Consider the following 13,456-nt stretch of genomic DNA (forward strand, 5'->3'; position numbering starts at 1 on the left):
ACCAGCCAAATGTCTATGGGTGAATCCAAAACCTCTATGTGGATATTGTTTATACTAGGTATTATGATGTTTCTTTTTTTTGTAAATTGGATGCTTCTGAATTTGTTTTCTCATTTATCATGTTGTAGGTATTTGGAGAGAGAAAGAAAGTGAAGAAACGGAAGCTAATTGAATCGATTTTTATGATTCACGTTACAATGATACTGAACATACCTCTTCCTAATTTGAATGTGGTGAAATATTTAATAATCAATATTTTAAATCATAAATAAATAAAACTAATTATTATATTTATAATTAATTAAGTTGTTTCATTTTTGGCTAATTTGGTAGTGGTTACATATATTTTTCCTTTTTTTTTTAATTATGGTTTGCGCACCTGTTTCCTACCTCTCAACTGTCTTCGTTTCTGCCTCCTCCTTCAGGTTCGCATCCCTCATCTTATTCTAAGTTTCTTGCTTACACTTTACTCTTGTGTTAAACTGAAGATTTCTTGAGTTTTTATTTTTTCTTTTGCGATGTGTTCGTTGTTTCTAAGTTTCTTACCGGTTATTTATGTTGTGATAATGCTTCTGGATATAATAATGCCCATTACTTGTTTGTTAAAATGATTCAACGGAACCATTCACAGAAGAAAACTCTTTCTTTTCTCAACTGCCCACGTAGCTGTTATGTCAATTTGTAATGTTTTGGTGCTTGTTAGGTATAGCATTTCACGGACGCTATATAATTTCCCACTATAGTGTTTATCATTCTTCGGCTGCTTCTCGAAGTAGAGCATATGCTTCGTCTCTGGTTCAATGTCATGGGGATTAGCATTGCAACATTCATCTTTTGTTTCGTTATGTAATCATTTTCGCGCTTCTCTTTCTGTTGTTCAGCATTGGCTCTTTTGATAAGCTCCTACTTCACTTCTTAGACCACAGCTTGTTCTTTCAAACAAATTTTCAATTTCCTTTTGTTAAAAAAAATTCTATCATCTCTAACCAACTTAAGTTGGTCAAGTGGTTAGCTCACTTGTCTGTTTAATTAAGTGTGGGGTTTCGAATCCTGCCTTATACATGCAGCAATCCATTGGCCAATGGCAAATGCTTAAGACCCTTAAATGAGTTCCGATCTGTGATGGATTAGTCTTTGGCCTGCCAAGTTGGAAAATACCGTAAAAAATCAAAAAGAAAAATTCTATCATCTCAGTCTTTATTTTTTAAAGGTGTTGATAGAAACCTCTCTAAGTGCAAGAGTTTTAGTTCAGTCTGTGCTTCTCCCAACAACCAGTGGTAATACAAAACTCTCCAATTTAACTCTTCCTTTTTGTCTCCCTATTTATATGAACTAATTTATAAATACATAAGAACTTTTTAGAAAGGCTGTTTAATTTCTATGACTCTGTTGTGTTTTTGTATTATGATGCTGGGTTAAGTGATATGATAATGATATTATGTTTAGAAATTATAGTTCTAAATTACTTCTTTGATTTATTCATAGATCCTTTGTACATGTCTTTCAACTGGTACATGACAACTATTTAAAGATATTTAGTAATTTTTGAGTGGATAGGATTAGGTGTTTTCATGCATGGGCCATTGTAAAAACAAATAGTATGCAGTTAGGTTCTCATCCTAAGTTCCTAACTTCTTGGCTGCTGCAATTTTTCGTGATTTAAGTTTATCAAACTATGTATAGTGCATTTGATTCTTATCAATTCTTACTGTTTCTTCATTTTCAATAATCATTTGGGCTTGAATTACAGAGGAGAAGTAACATTCATGGATTCTTAGGGCCAGACAACTCCTTTGCGGCGACTTCAGAATGTTGAAAAGGTTATATATAAAATTGAAAGCATTTAGCTATAACATCATGTGGATGACAGAATAGCAGTGTTTGTTTTTACCGAGACTTCCTTCTTGTCAAGGTTTTGGAGGTTGCAGGAGCCAGGAGGAGTCATGGATGAACTTGTAAAGCCCTATAAGTCCTAGGAAAGATGTGGTCCAAAACCGCTGTCTTGAATTCATGCAATTAATCAAGGTTCGTACCTCTAATATCTATGCATGTACCAATGGCAACAAAGTCTTTTATCAAAAGAAAAAATTGGCTGTATGAAAAATACACTAGCAAAACTATAATTCTAATTTTCTCATTTCAAATGAAGAGGTACACCAACTGTTGTATAAGCATAACACTGCTTCTGGCACTTATGACATGTATTTGGATTCAATATTTGTCAGCTTATGAAAATTCAACTGCCTCTGGTCTTTGCATTCTACAAATTCCTTATTCAAATTGATAGAGTGAGAAACATAAAAGGAATAATGAGATTTGCTACAAGAAAGGGGGATTTATCATGCAGCAGTCTGAAATGATGTATATTTAGAAGCCTCTGTCGAGTTGAGCAGAAAGAGTCGGTGAGAAGCTCTGTTTCAATGGTCAAAGACTTTCCGGATTTAGGAAGAAAAATGCAAGAACAAAGGTGAGTTTATTTATACCTTTTTCTTTACGTATGTTAGAGAATATTAAGAATATCTTACAAATCCTTATCACCTTTGTAATTTAATTAACTAGGTTCACATTACTACTCAGTAGATTTGAGCTCATATTAGTCGTACTAGTATGAATAAGGTTACAGCTAGTTTGTTGCACCCATTATCTCTCAATAGATAGTAAGTAAAATACACATTATTTGTTAAGAACAAATGGTGAGACTTCTTAAGAACCAATGTTATATATTGACAATACAGTTTATTAGGAAAATTGAAGAATAAACTACATGATAATCAAGTTGGACGTGAATCTCCGGAAACATCTGTTGCCAACTAGGTGTGTCTATGCTATTATACTTTTAGACTTGCCATTTTTTTTTTCGGTCGAAATGTCGCATGAAACAGCCAATTACAATCTTGACCATGCTGCATGCACTTATTATGGTACTTGACATGATTAGATTCTAATACCTTGTACTCTACAAATTTGTCGACGTTGTAGTCTGAAAAAATGACTCGAATATTTCTTTCCTATAATATTAAGGGTTCTATCTACTACTTGGCATCAACCAAGTTTTGAATTCGGGAACACTCATTCCAAGGGATAGAAGGTAACCACTAGACCAAAGTTTTGCGTGCAACGACTCGAACATTGAACTGCCAATAAATTGCGTCGATCTTTTATAAGTCTTACCATTTGTTCTTAAAATGCATGGTTTAGTTAGGATTTATGTTTTTATTAAAACAATATAGACATGCACTAGTGCGATTTAATCTCATCTTTTTATGATTAAAAGGTTGACATGTAGGCTATTATGGGTGGCTAGAGACAACCTAAGAATATCTCCGGAAACCACTTTAACAAGTTATGTGGTACCACCCTTTGGAAGAAAGGATAGATGATATACGTAAAAAGAAAGTGATGGAGGAAAAGCGTTTTATTCGAATCTAAAGAAAATCAATCAAACCCAATACACATAAATCTTTGGCCAAGCGTAGGATTTTCTTTGGATCCAATAAACCAGCCATTGAACCACGAAAATTCACTTAAAATGAAACTGAGAGTTGGTGAACGAGAGTGTCCATAAAATTAATTTTAATTAAAAGTGAGTTAGTGTTAATATTTATGTTTGACAATTTTTATACAAAATAGATTATAGTAAACTAAATATTATTTGGATTGTGTAATTTTTTATTATTTATGATTCTAATATTGTTTCTTTTAAAAAAACTTTTTTTATTTAATTTAGTTTGTCTAATGGAATTAATAGAATCACAATACAACGCAAAAAAAAGCTCCATACAAAAAAAGAGTGGTCAAAAAAGAAAATCCATATAAACAAGAAATAATAAAATGTATGAGCAATGAAAGGCAAAATTGATAAATAAAAAATATTTTTTTTAATTAATGGTTTAGGGTGAAAAGTGAATACAAGCTAGAATTTGTTGTAAAATAAATATAAAATAAAAATATAAGTAGAATACTTTAGTATCACAATTATTTTCTATAATAAAGATTATTAATGTATTTATTAATATTATATATATAGAATGAGAGAGAAGAGTATTCAAAATACTTATAAAATAAAGTGAGAGAATTGTATTAATAATATAAAGAGAGAGAGGATTTTATTACTCGGTGTGTATATTACTTCTGACTATGCCTCCTATTTATACTTGTACAATATTAGCTTTTTCAAACTTTGGAAATGATGACACCGTCTACATTAAAGATTTGTATTATCCAAGCACCTTTAATTGGATAAAGAGTTGGTGGTCATCCATACTAGATTTGTATTATCCAAGCACCTTTGATTGGATAAAGGGTTGGTGGTCATCCATACTGTAACACTCCCCTTGAATGACCATTATGAATATGTCTCATTAAAATCTTATTAAAGAAAACCCAATAGAAAAAACTTTAGAGAAGAAAAAAGAGTACAATATTATTTGTGATGGGAACTGCCTCATTAAAAATCTTGTCAAGAAAAACCCAATGAAAAAAAAACCTGACCAAGGAAAAATGAGTACAGTCTCCCCCTCTTATCGACATCATAATGAGTGGTGGAATTTTCAGCATCATTTGAAACAAAATTTGTTTCCTTTCCTTTGTCATCCTTTTTCAAAGATGCTTGATAAAGATCGACTAGGTGTCTTGGTGTACGAGAGGTACGCGACCAATGGCTCTTTCCACCACAACGGAAACACTTATCCTCTGTTGATTTATTTTGCCCAATATTTCTTTCTTTATCCCACTTCTGGTGAGATCTTTTCTTGTGAACATAATTCTTTTTTCTTCCATAATTTTTCTTGTTACTAAAACCTTGCCATTTACCTCTTTTGGGGTAATTTGTCGCATTTACTTCAAGAAATGGGGGGCGCCAGTTGGGCGCGCTTCATGATTCCTTAAAAGTAATTCATTGTTGCGTTCAGCAACAAGAAGGCAAGAAATTAACTCAGAATATTTCTTAAATTCTTTTTCTCGATACTGTTGCTGCAGGAGCACATTCGAGGCATGGAAGGTCAAGAAAGTTTTCTCTAACATATCATTATCAGATATCTTTTCCCCACATAATTTCATTCGTGAGGTGATTCGAAACATTGCCGAATTATATTCATTTATGGATTTAAAAACCTGTAGACGCAAGTGCATCCATTCATATCGGAATAGAAGAAGTATCACCGTCTTTTGATGATTATACCTTTCTTCAAGGTCTTTCCAATAGGGATGGCAGTTTTCCCCGGCGGAGCGGGTATCCGCAGGGATTTACCCGCCGGAGAACGGATTTGGGGGCTAATTTCTCCCCGCGGGGGCGGGGGCGGAGGTAGAGATACCCGCCCCGTGGATACCCGTTTAATACCCATCAATATCAATTTACCAAAATATCCCAGTATATATATATTTTTCACAAACCCAAATACCCTATTCTCATTTCCCATTTCCCATTTCACTCACTCTCTCAGTCTCTCTACCTGAGCCTCAGTCTCAGTCTCTCAAATCTTCTCTTCACCACTGCCGCCACCTCCGTTGCTCACTTCCCAGACTCGTCGCGAGCTTCTCCCCCTTCGGCGAGGTCGCCTCACCTTCCCCCTTCCTTTTTTCCCTTTTCTCATCAAGTTCTGTCTTCCTCTTTTCCCTTTTCTCATCAGAGCTCTTCCTCGCCCGCCATCCTTCCTCCTCCTCGTCAGATATCATCAGCGCCACAGATCTGCCCGTCTTCGTCTCCACCACAGATTTGCATGTCGCCATCTGCGCATCGCCGATTTTGTCGCCATCTATTCTGTCTCTGGGTCTGCTTCTCGCCGCTGCTGACTGCAACTGCCTCGTCATCTACAGTCTGTGTGTTTAAATTTTTTTTTTTGAAATCTAATGCTAATTTGCATTGTTATAAAATATGCATTATATAGATCTGGGATTTTTTAAATTGTTCTGAAATCTGTATTGTTAATCTTCATTGTTATAAAATCTGCATTGTACATATTTAGGTTCTTTGAAATTGTTCTGAAATCAAAATTGTCAATTTCCATTGTTATTAATGATGTATTGTTAATGTGCATTATTTCTGAAATCTGAGTTCTTTAAATTTTTTATTTTTTTTAAAGGAAGATCCGCGGGAAATGGATATCCGGCGGATATCGGGTATCCGCCACTCGTCACGGATACGGGGCGGGGACGGGGGGCTTTTTGGGGTCACGATCTTTTAATGTGAGATATTCATTTTTCAAACATTCGTCAAGATGACGACGAAGAAAAAGCATGGCTTTAACTTTGTCCTTCTAGGATGCATTATTTTCAGTCTTAATGGTATCTCTAAGATCCATTGAATCAAGATGGATTTCAACATCTAATATTCATGATAAATAATTGTTTCCAGATATATCAACAGTATTGAATTCAAGATGAGAGAGCTTCGACATAATGAAATTTGTTACCTGAGTCTTCCTAAAAATTTGATCAGAGTCTCATGTTAATAACGTGTTGTAAAATAAATATAAAATAAAAAGTATAAGTAGAAGACTAGTACCACAATTACTTTCTCAATATAATAAAGATGATTAATGTATTTATTAATATTATATATAAAAAGTGAGAGAGAATAATATTCAAAAATACTTGTAAAATAAAGTAAAAGAGAGAATTGTATTAGTAATATAAAGAGAGAAGATTGTATTGCTGTGTGTATATTACTTCTGACTATGCCTCTTATTTATACTTGTACAATATTAGCTTTTTCAAGCTTTGAAAATGATGACACCGTTTACATTAAAAATTTGTATTATTCAAGTACCTTTAATTGGATAAAGGGTTGGTGGTCATTCATAGGATGGTAACAGAATTTTTAGTTTTAAGTAAGCGTTTGTTAGACTACAACAAAAAAATTAAGGTTTCAAAAAAACTAAAGGTGAATTGAAGCTCAAAATGCTAAATCAAACACACTCTTAGGTTTAGTTTAGGTAAACTGTTTAATTAAACTCTTTTTAAAAAAAATAGTTTAAATAATAAATGGTTGTATTAAAAGTAGTTTATAAATAAGTTATTTTGTATTTGAATTTTTAGTTCTAAAAGTGTTTATTTATTGAAATGTGATAAAAAGTAGTAATATTACGAGAAAAGTCATTTTTTAAACTTCTTTATAAGTTCCTAAATAACTTCTTAGAAAGTTGCAATTTGATTTTGAAAATTTATTAATACTATTACTTTTCATAAGTAAAAAATTTTAAAAAAAATATTTTAAAAATTTTTCAAACAAATCCTTAGTCATTAACAAAACCCAATTTATTGTATTCGACACACGGAAAATATGGAAAAGAAAGAATTCGGTGCAGATTTTATTTTTTCTTTAAACAAATTAAAATACATATATATAGTCACTTCTGTTTTGATAATGACTTTTTTTTTTAAAATCATATACAAATATACAATGGAAAAGAATTATGTGTAATAATATGTGGAGTAATATTATCAAAATTAGGAATGACAATATTATTCTCCAACAAAATAAGGTAAATAAATAAGTTTGATTCATAAAATATTCTCTACATTTTTCTATTATATTTTACACCAAGTCTATAATAGTTTTTATTTTGCACTTGCCAGAAGTTCATACATAAGCTTAAAATTAAAAGCGTGTCCCCATTTATAAAATCTAATTAATCTTTTATATATATTATTTACGATAAGAATAGTCTTAGTAATGGAACTTTATATTTTAAACTTCATATATATATATATATATACATCCCATGTATGTACCTACACGCAGACACACACTCAACAAATTGGTTCCATTCCTAAAGTACTTTTATAAAAGCTGGAAATGAAGTTACGTCAAGAAAGGATCCAATGGTTTATATATACTCCATTATTCTATTTAAGTGAATTTATTTATTCCCTAGTTCCCTTATTGACATGATATATGTTACATACAATACTATGCACAAATGCTCTTAATTAAACATGATTTAACATTGAGAAATGCTCCACGTCTAATTGTAAACTAAATCTAATAAAGTTGAACAATATGAAAATGTATTTTAAAGAGTAAAGACAATTATGATGACTACTAAGAAAAATGAAGATTTCAAATCCCATAATTAATAAGACAAATTTATTAAGTTCATTTTTCTTTTCTTTTCTTTTCCCTTTTTGTTTTTATGACCTCACTTGCTATCCTTATTTGATGAGGTTCATGGTCCCAAATATATTGAACTTTATAAAGTTATATATACATTATTGATGTTACAGTAGGGGCAGGGCACACGCCTTTTGTTGTTTCAACAATTTGGTCTTTCTCATGCATGCACATCCACATTGCATGCATGTAAGGCTAATCACACTAGCAAAAAAACAAAGGGAAAAGAAAAAGTTAGAATCACCTAATTATTCAATCACATAACAATGATTTCAACATATATTCTGTGTATCTTTATCGAATGAGATAGGGGCATTTGTTTGTTCCCTTAGCTGACTTTGCGTCAAAAAGGTTTTAATAATAATAATAATAATAAATTAATAATAATGAATGTTGTAGTCGTCGTCGTTGTGGTGTCATCGTCCTAGAATCTGAATTAGAAAATTAAAATGATATTTTGGAATTTTTTGAATATTTTAAGTGAAAATAAAGTTTTAAATATTCTCTTTATTTCAATATGTCAAAATCTAAAAAACTATGAAGATGCTACACATATAAACGTTTATATAATCAAGTCAAATCAAAGTTAGCACCAACAAGCATTAGCCCAGCAAATAAAAATTGCACGCATGCATTATACGCTTCTCTTTTTTTTGCACTTCTTTAGTACATAAATTTTTGTTAGCAATCACACAAATTTATTGATATAATACATAAATTTTTATATATAATACAGAAATTTTTGTTCATAGTATATAACTTATTAATATATCATAAAAATTTTTATACATAACAAATTTTTTATGCAAATATATTTTATTAGCTGAATGATTCAATATTTTCGGTATGTAGTTTTTTAAAAATATTTATGCTGTGCATAAATTTTTGTGATGTGCATATTTTATTGTTTGGGTGTCAATGTTATGGTCGTTCAAAAATTTCTATGTTAATGCATTAAAATTTTTGTACTATGCAACAATATTTTTAAATTCTGTATCAAAAATTTCTGTGTTTAATAGTTTTACTGGTTATATATAGGAGAAGAAGAAGAAAAAAATGATGACGACGATGATAATAACGAAGAAGAATAAAAAAAAAGAAGAGAAAAAATTAAACAAAATTTATTATGATTTTGATATATTCGCAAGTTAACATCCAAACTTTAATTCTTTTTTTCTTTAACTAATATATTATTTGTTTTATTGACAAAAATATTTTATATATATACTAAAAATTAATTATTAAATTAGTCATTATGTATATATTAAAAATAATATATATTTATACATATTGATCAATCAAATATATATTTTTATATACAATAATTAATTGTATCTAATTTTTAGTCTGTCGTAGTATGTTATATCCATATATAACACTAGTACTCGTGAATGAGACTTACCACCAAAAGGGAGGAATCTTTGTACAGCACTAATAAAATAGAGAAACGTGAGGCTAAACATGCATGAAAAAAAAAATTCAAAAAACACTTTAATTATTTTGAGTTGGGATGAGGGGATTCAAATATAATGCTGTATATGAGGACTATATTTTGAGTTGAGACGTACACAGAAGTTCTTCTTGCAATAGAAAAGAAAATAGTATATTAGCATATTACTATTGATTAATACATGACAACATAGTTTACTGGATTTCTGCCAAAAGGCCTGCTATACATACAAACTTTTTTAACTTATAAGTTTTATAAGTTGGCACAAGTCCAATAAAACACACGGCATTATTCTCATATTCAAGAATAAATATACGTACGTTATTCAACTACTTCCCGTTTTCAAAGCGCGCTATTCTCATACATTATGAACGACTCTTCTTCTTTTTCTTCCATGAAAACGAGTTTCTTATCAAATTTGTTCGATCTCCTTCGTGCATTCTCTCTTCGCCTTTTCATTCGTTGTTTTACCTGCGTTTATCACTGGTATTCTTGTTTCGTTTTTTTTCGATTTTTATGGTTTTTGAAATCAAATTTTGAAATCGTTTTGAAGATAATGGAACTTCATAAATACATCCAAACGATTACAAAAATGCACCCAAACGATTACAGAAATACATCCAAACAATTATAGAAATACACCCAAAGGATTACAGAAATATACCCAAAGGATTACAAAAATACACCCAAAGGATTTAAAAAATACACCCAAAATTCGTTGAAATACACCTTATGCATAATTCAGAATTCTTTCTCTTTCTCCTCCTCATCTTCTGCTGCTTTTTCTTTTTCATTTTCTTATTTCATATTCTCATAATTTTTTTTGGGAGAAAAAAATCAAACAAAGAAGAAAAAAATACATAATGTTGTAAAATCAAAAGAAGAACGAGGAGAAACACGACGATGAAGATGAAACACTTCAAAAACGATTTCAAAATTTGATGTCAAAAAATAATGAAAATCGAGAATAACGAAGATAGAAAACAGAGAAAAAAGCACATAAATGAAGAAGGAGAAAGAGAAGGCAAGAAATTCAAAAAACGAAACTGAATCATTTCAAAAATTAAAGATATGTTAGAGATGCGTTTAAGCGTAATATCAATTAGCAAACTTATAAGACTTGTATAGCAAAATCACTTATACGTAAAGATTAATCCTTCTAGCAAATATTCAAATCAAACAATTAACTGAGCAAAAAGGAAAATTCCTTGTTACGTGAAAATAAAGAAGTCTTTTATATCTGCAATCACCATATATTTGAGACCTATATATGGCATATGGTGCAATTTACAATGCAATGACAATAATAATAGTAGCGAATAAATCTAGCTGATGCCATGTTATCGATGAGTGAAACCACCAAAATCTTCAAAGTTGAAAGCTATGGAAATAAGAAAAATAAACCGATTGAATAAAATTGTGTGCTTTTTCCTTTCACATACATAGATGCTATGTGTATTCAGAGAGATTAATCTCTATTATCTACTATTTATAATGAAAGATTAACTAAAAAGCCTTTTATAATTCTTTCTAACGATCAATTAGGTGTTATATATATGGTGAGTTTTATAGTGGCACAAAGTTAAATGACTAAAGATGATCAAAGTTTGACCGATTAATCTCATGATAACATGTGGCAAAAGAAATTATTTTATTGAATGAATCAATGCGTAGTAATTGAGTTTGAGAGTAGATTATATTTGAAAGATTTTCTCAGCCAAAATTTTTTTTTCTATCATTTGGATTTCAGTGCGGACCAAAAATATAAAATGGAAAAACTGGTTGTCTCCTTAAAAATGAAAAAAAATAAATATACTTTTGAAAATGTAATTTTATTTAATAGATATTGTTGCATAATAATATAAAATTAAGGAAATTTCATTCATTATTTTTAAAAAAGATAAATGTTTTCCGTTTGAAAAAATTATTTGTGGGAAGTCTTCAAAATTTGAAATAGAATGAAATGATTTGTAGTTTTGATTGGATTCAATTTCAACAAAACTTGTTTGTTTGAGTGATTTTTTTTACAAGACTTTTTAAAATAATTAAATATTTAAATATTTGATATAAAAATGACTTTTATTATTAATTATATTTAAGTATAATAATATAGAAGTACTTTTTGTTTATTTATTATGTTATAAATATTTTTGAAGTAAAAAAATATATTTTTTAAAAAATTGTAAATTATAGCTTCTTAAAAAAAATTATTTAAATTTTTATTTAAATAAATAAAATAAAAATAATAATTATCAAAATAAATAATTTAAAAAATATTTACCGATTTAAATTATTTAGTCTTATCTCGTTTACAACACGTCAGCCGAACCACATCTATCTCGTTTACACTGTAAACGAGATACGGTCGTACCACGCCTATAAGTATAAGTCGTTTACAGCATTATTCTGGGTCCCATTTTGACTTAGTCAACCTCTTTTTCTCCTCTTTTTACCTTTTCCTACCATATTTGAGACTGATACGGTGATGGCACGCCAGGTGGGGAACAATGCGGATATCAACAGACTGAACGAGACGTCGCATTGCGCCGGGGTGGCCGATTTCGAGGTTAATTGCGTTTTGTTCGGTTAATCTTAGTATGTGGACATTGCTAGGGTACTCCCGTAGTGACAAGCACTGAGTTAAATGCTTTAGGGATTGGAATGTATGATGAATTTAGAATTGTTATGACTTAATTAGGATTTGCATATCGACATGAATAATTTAGAGACATGTGTAGACTAGAGACATGGAAGTATGTTCTTAAGTAGAAGTAGCTCTATGTTCTTAGGTAGACAACAGAAATTTATGATTATCTCTTTATAAGGTAAAATTTTTTTTATTCCGCAGAGGCCTCGCTTTCTACTGCCTCGGCGAGTCAGCCATACCCTTCCTCCACCGGACGCCATCGTCCCGTATCTAGTTGAGGCCGGATTCGCCGACATAGTGCCCCTCAGGGACTTCACTTTTGACAATTCCCTAATCTCAGCACTCGTGGAGCAATGGCGTCCAGAGACGCACACGTTTCATCTCCCGTGGGGTGAGGTCACTATCACCCTGCAGGACGTGGCGTACCACCTAGGCCTACGCGCACAAGGGAACCCCGTCGGGTGGTGCCTTCGTGACTTTGTTAGGTGGTACGGCACAGAGACGTGGGCCATGGTGGAGGAGCTGCTTGGTACCAGGTCTCCGGTGGCGGTCCAGCAGGCTACGCAGAGGAAGGAGTCCTTCACGCTAAAGCTGGTGTGGTTGCGTGATTGAGTCCGTCAGATGCCCCCGACCGACGACCTGGAGACCCTCTGATAGTATACCCGGTGCTATATTATATTACTGATCGAAGGGTATCTGTTGACAGACAAGTCCAACAACCTGATGCACGTACGTTGGCTACCGCTTCTCCGGGACTTCGCAGAGTGTAGGGCTTTATCTTGGAGCTCGGCTGTGCTAGCCTAGACGTACCAGTCATTGTGTTTGGCGGCACAGCGGAGTGTCAAGGACATTGCTGGTTGCACTCCGCTTTTGATGAGCTGGATTTATCAGAGATTTCCTCAGTGGTGTCTGCCTGATAGAGGAATCTACCAGTATCCGCTAGCTGCAAGGTAACCAAATAACATTATTGTATTTGCGTTAATACTTGTTGTCAATTCATATGATTTCTTACTTAATGAATTGTATATAAATCTTTTAATGTCAGGTTGGTTGGATTGCAGCAGCAGAGTAGGGATCAGCATTAGGCCAGGGTCCTATTTTGGAGGGTATCGATCGACCGGTTACGATTCGATGAGGTTAATCATGGAAAAAAATATATTGTGGTCAAGTTTTACTCGCTGTGTTGTATTATGGTATATTTTCGATAGTTAGATAGATAATGTATGGTAATTGATGTTGGACATATTTT

The 13,456-nt window shown here is 31.9% G+C and overlaps 1 long non-coding RNA gene across 1 annotated transcript; it reads left to right on the forward strand.

Moving 5' to 3' along the window:
- The first annotated feature begins 373 nt into the window (after window positions 1–373).
- LOC107474860 (uncharacterized) lies at window positions 374–2,743 on the forward strand. Its single transcript, XR_001589398.3, has 4 exons — window positions 374–425; window positions 1,751–1,820; window positions 1,913–2,025; window positions 2,226–2,743. It is a non-coding gene; the product is annotated as an uncharacterized LOC107474860 (long non-coding RNA).
- The last annotated feature ends 10,713 nt before the right edge of the window (window positions 2,744–13,456 follow it).

Source organism: Arachis duranensis, chromosome 2 (genome assembly GCF_000817695.3).
Source record: "Arachis duranensis cultivar V14167 chromosome 2, aradu.V14167.gnm2.J7QH, whole genome shotgun sequence".
NCBI classification, from domain to species: Eukaryota; Viridiplantae; Streptophyta; class Magnoliopsida; order Fabales; family Fabaceae; genus Arachis; species Arachis duranensis.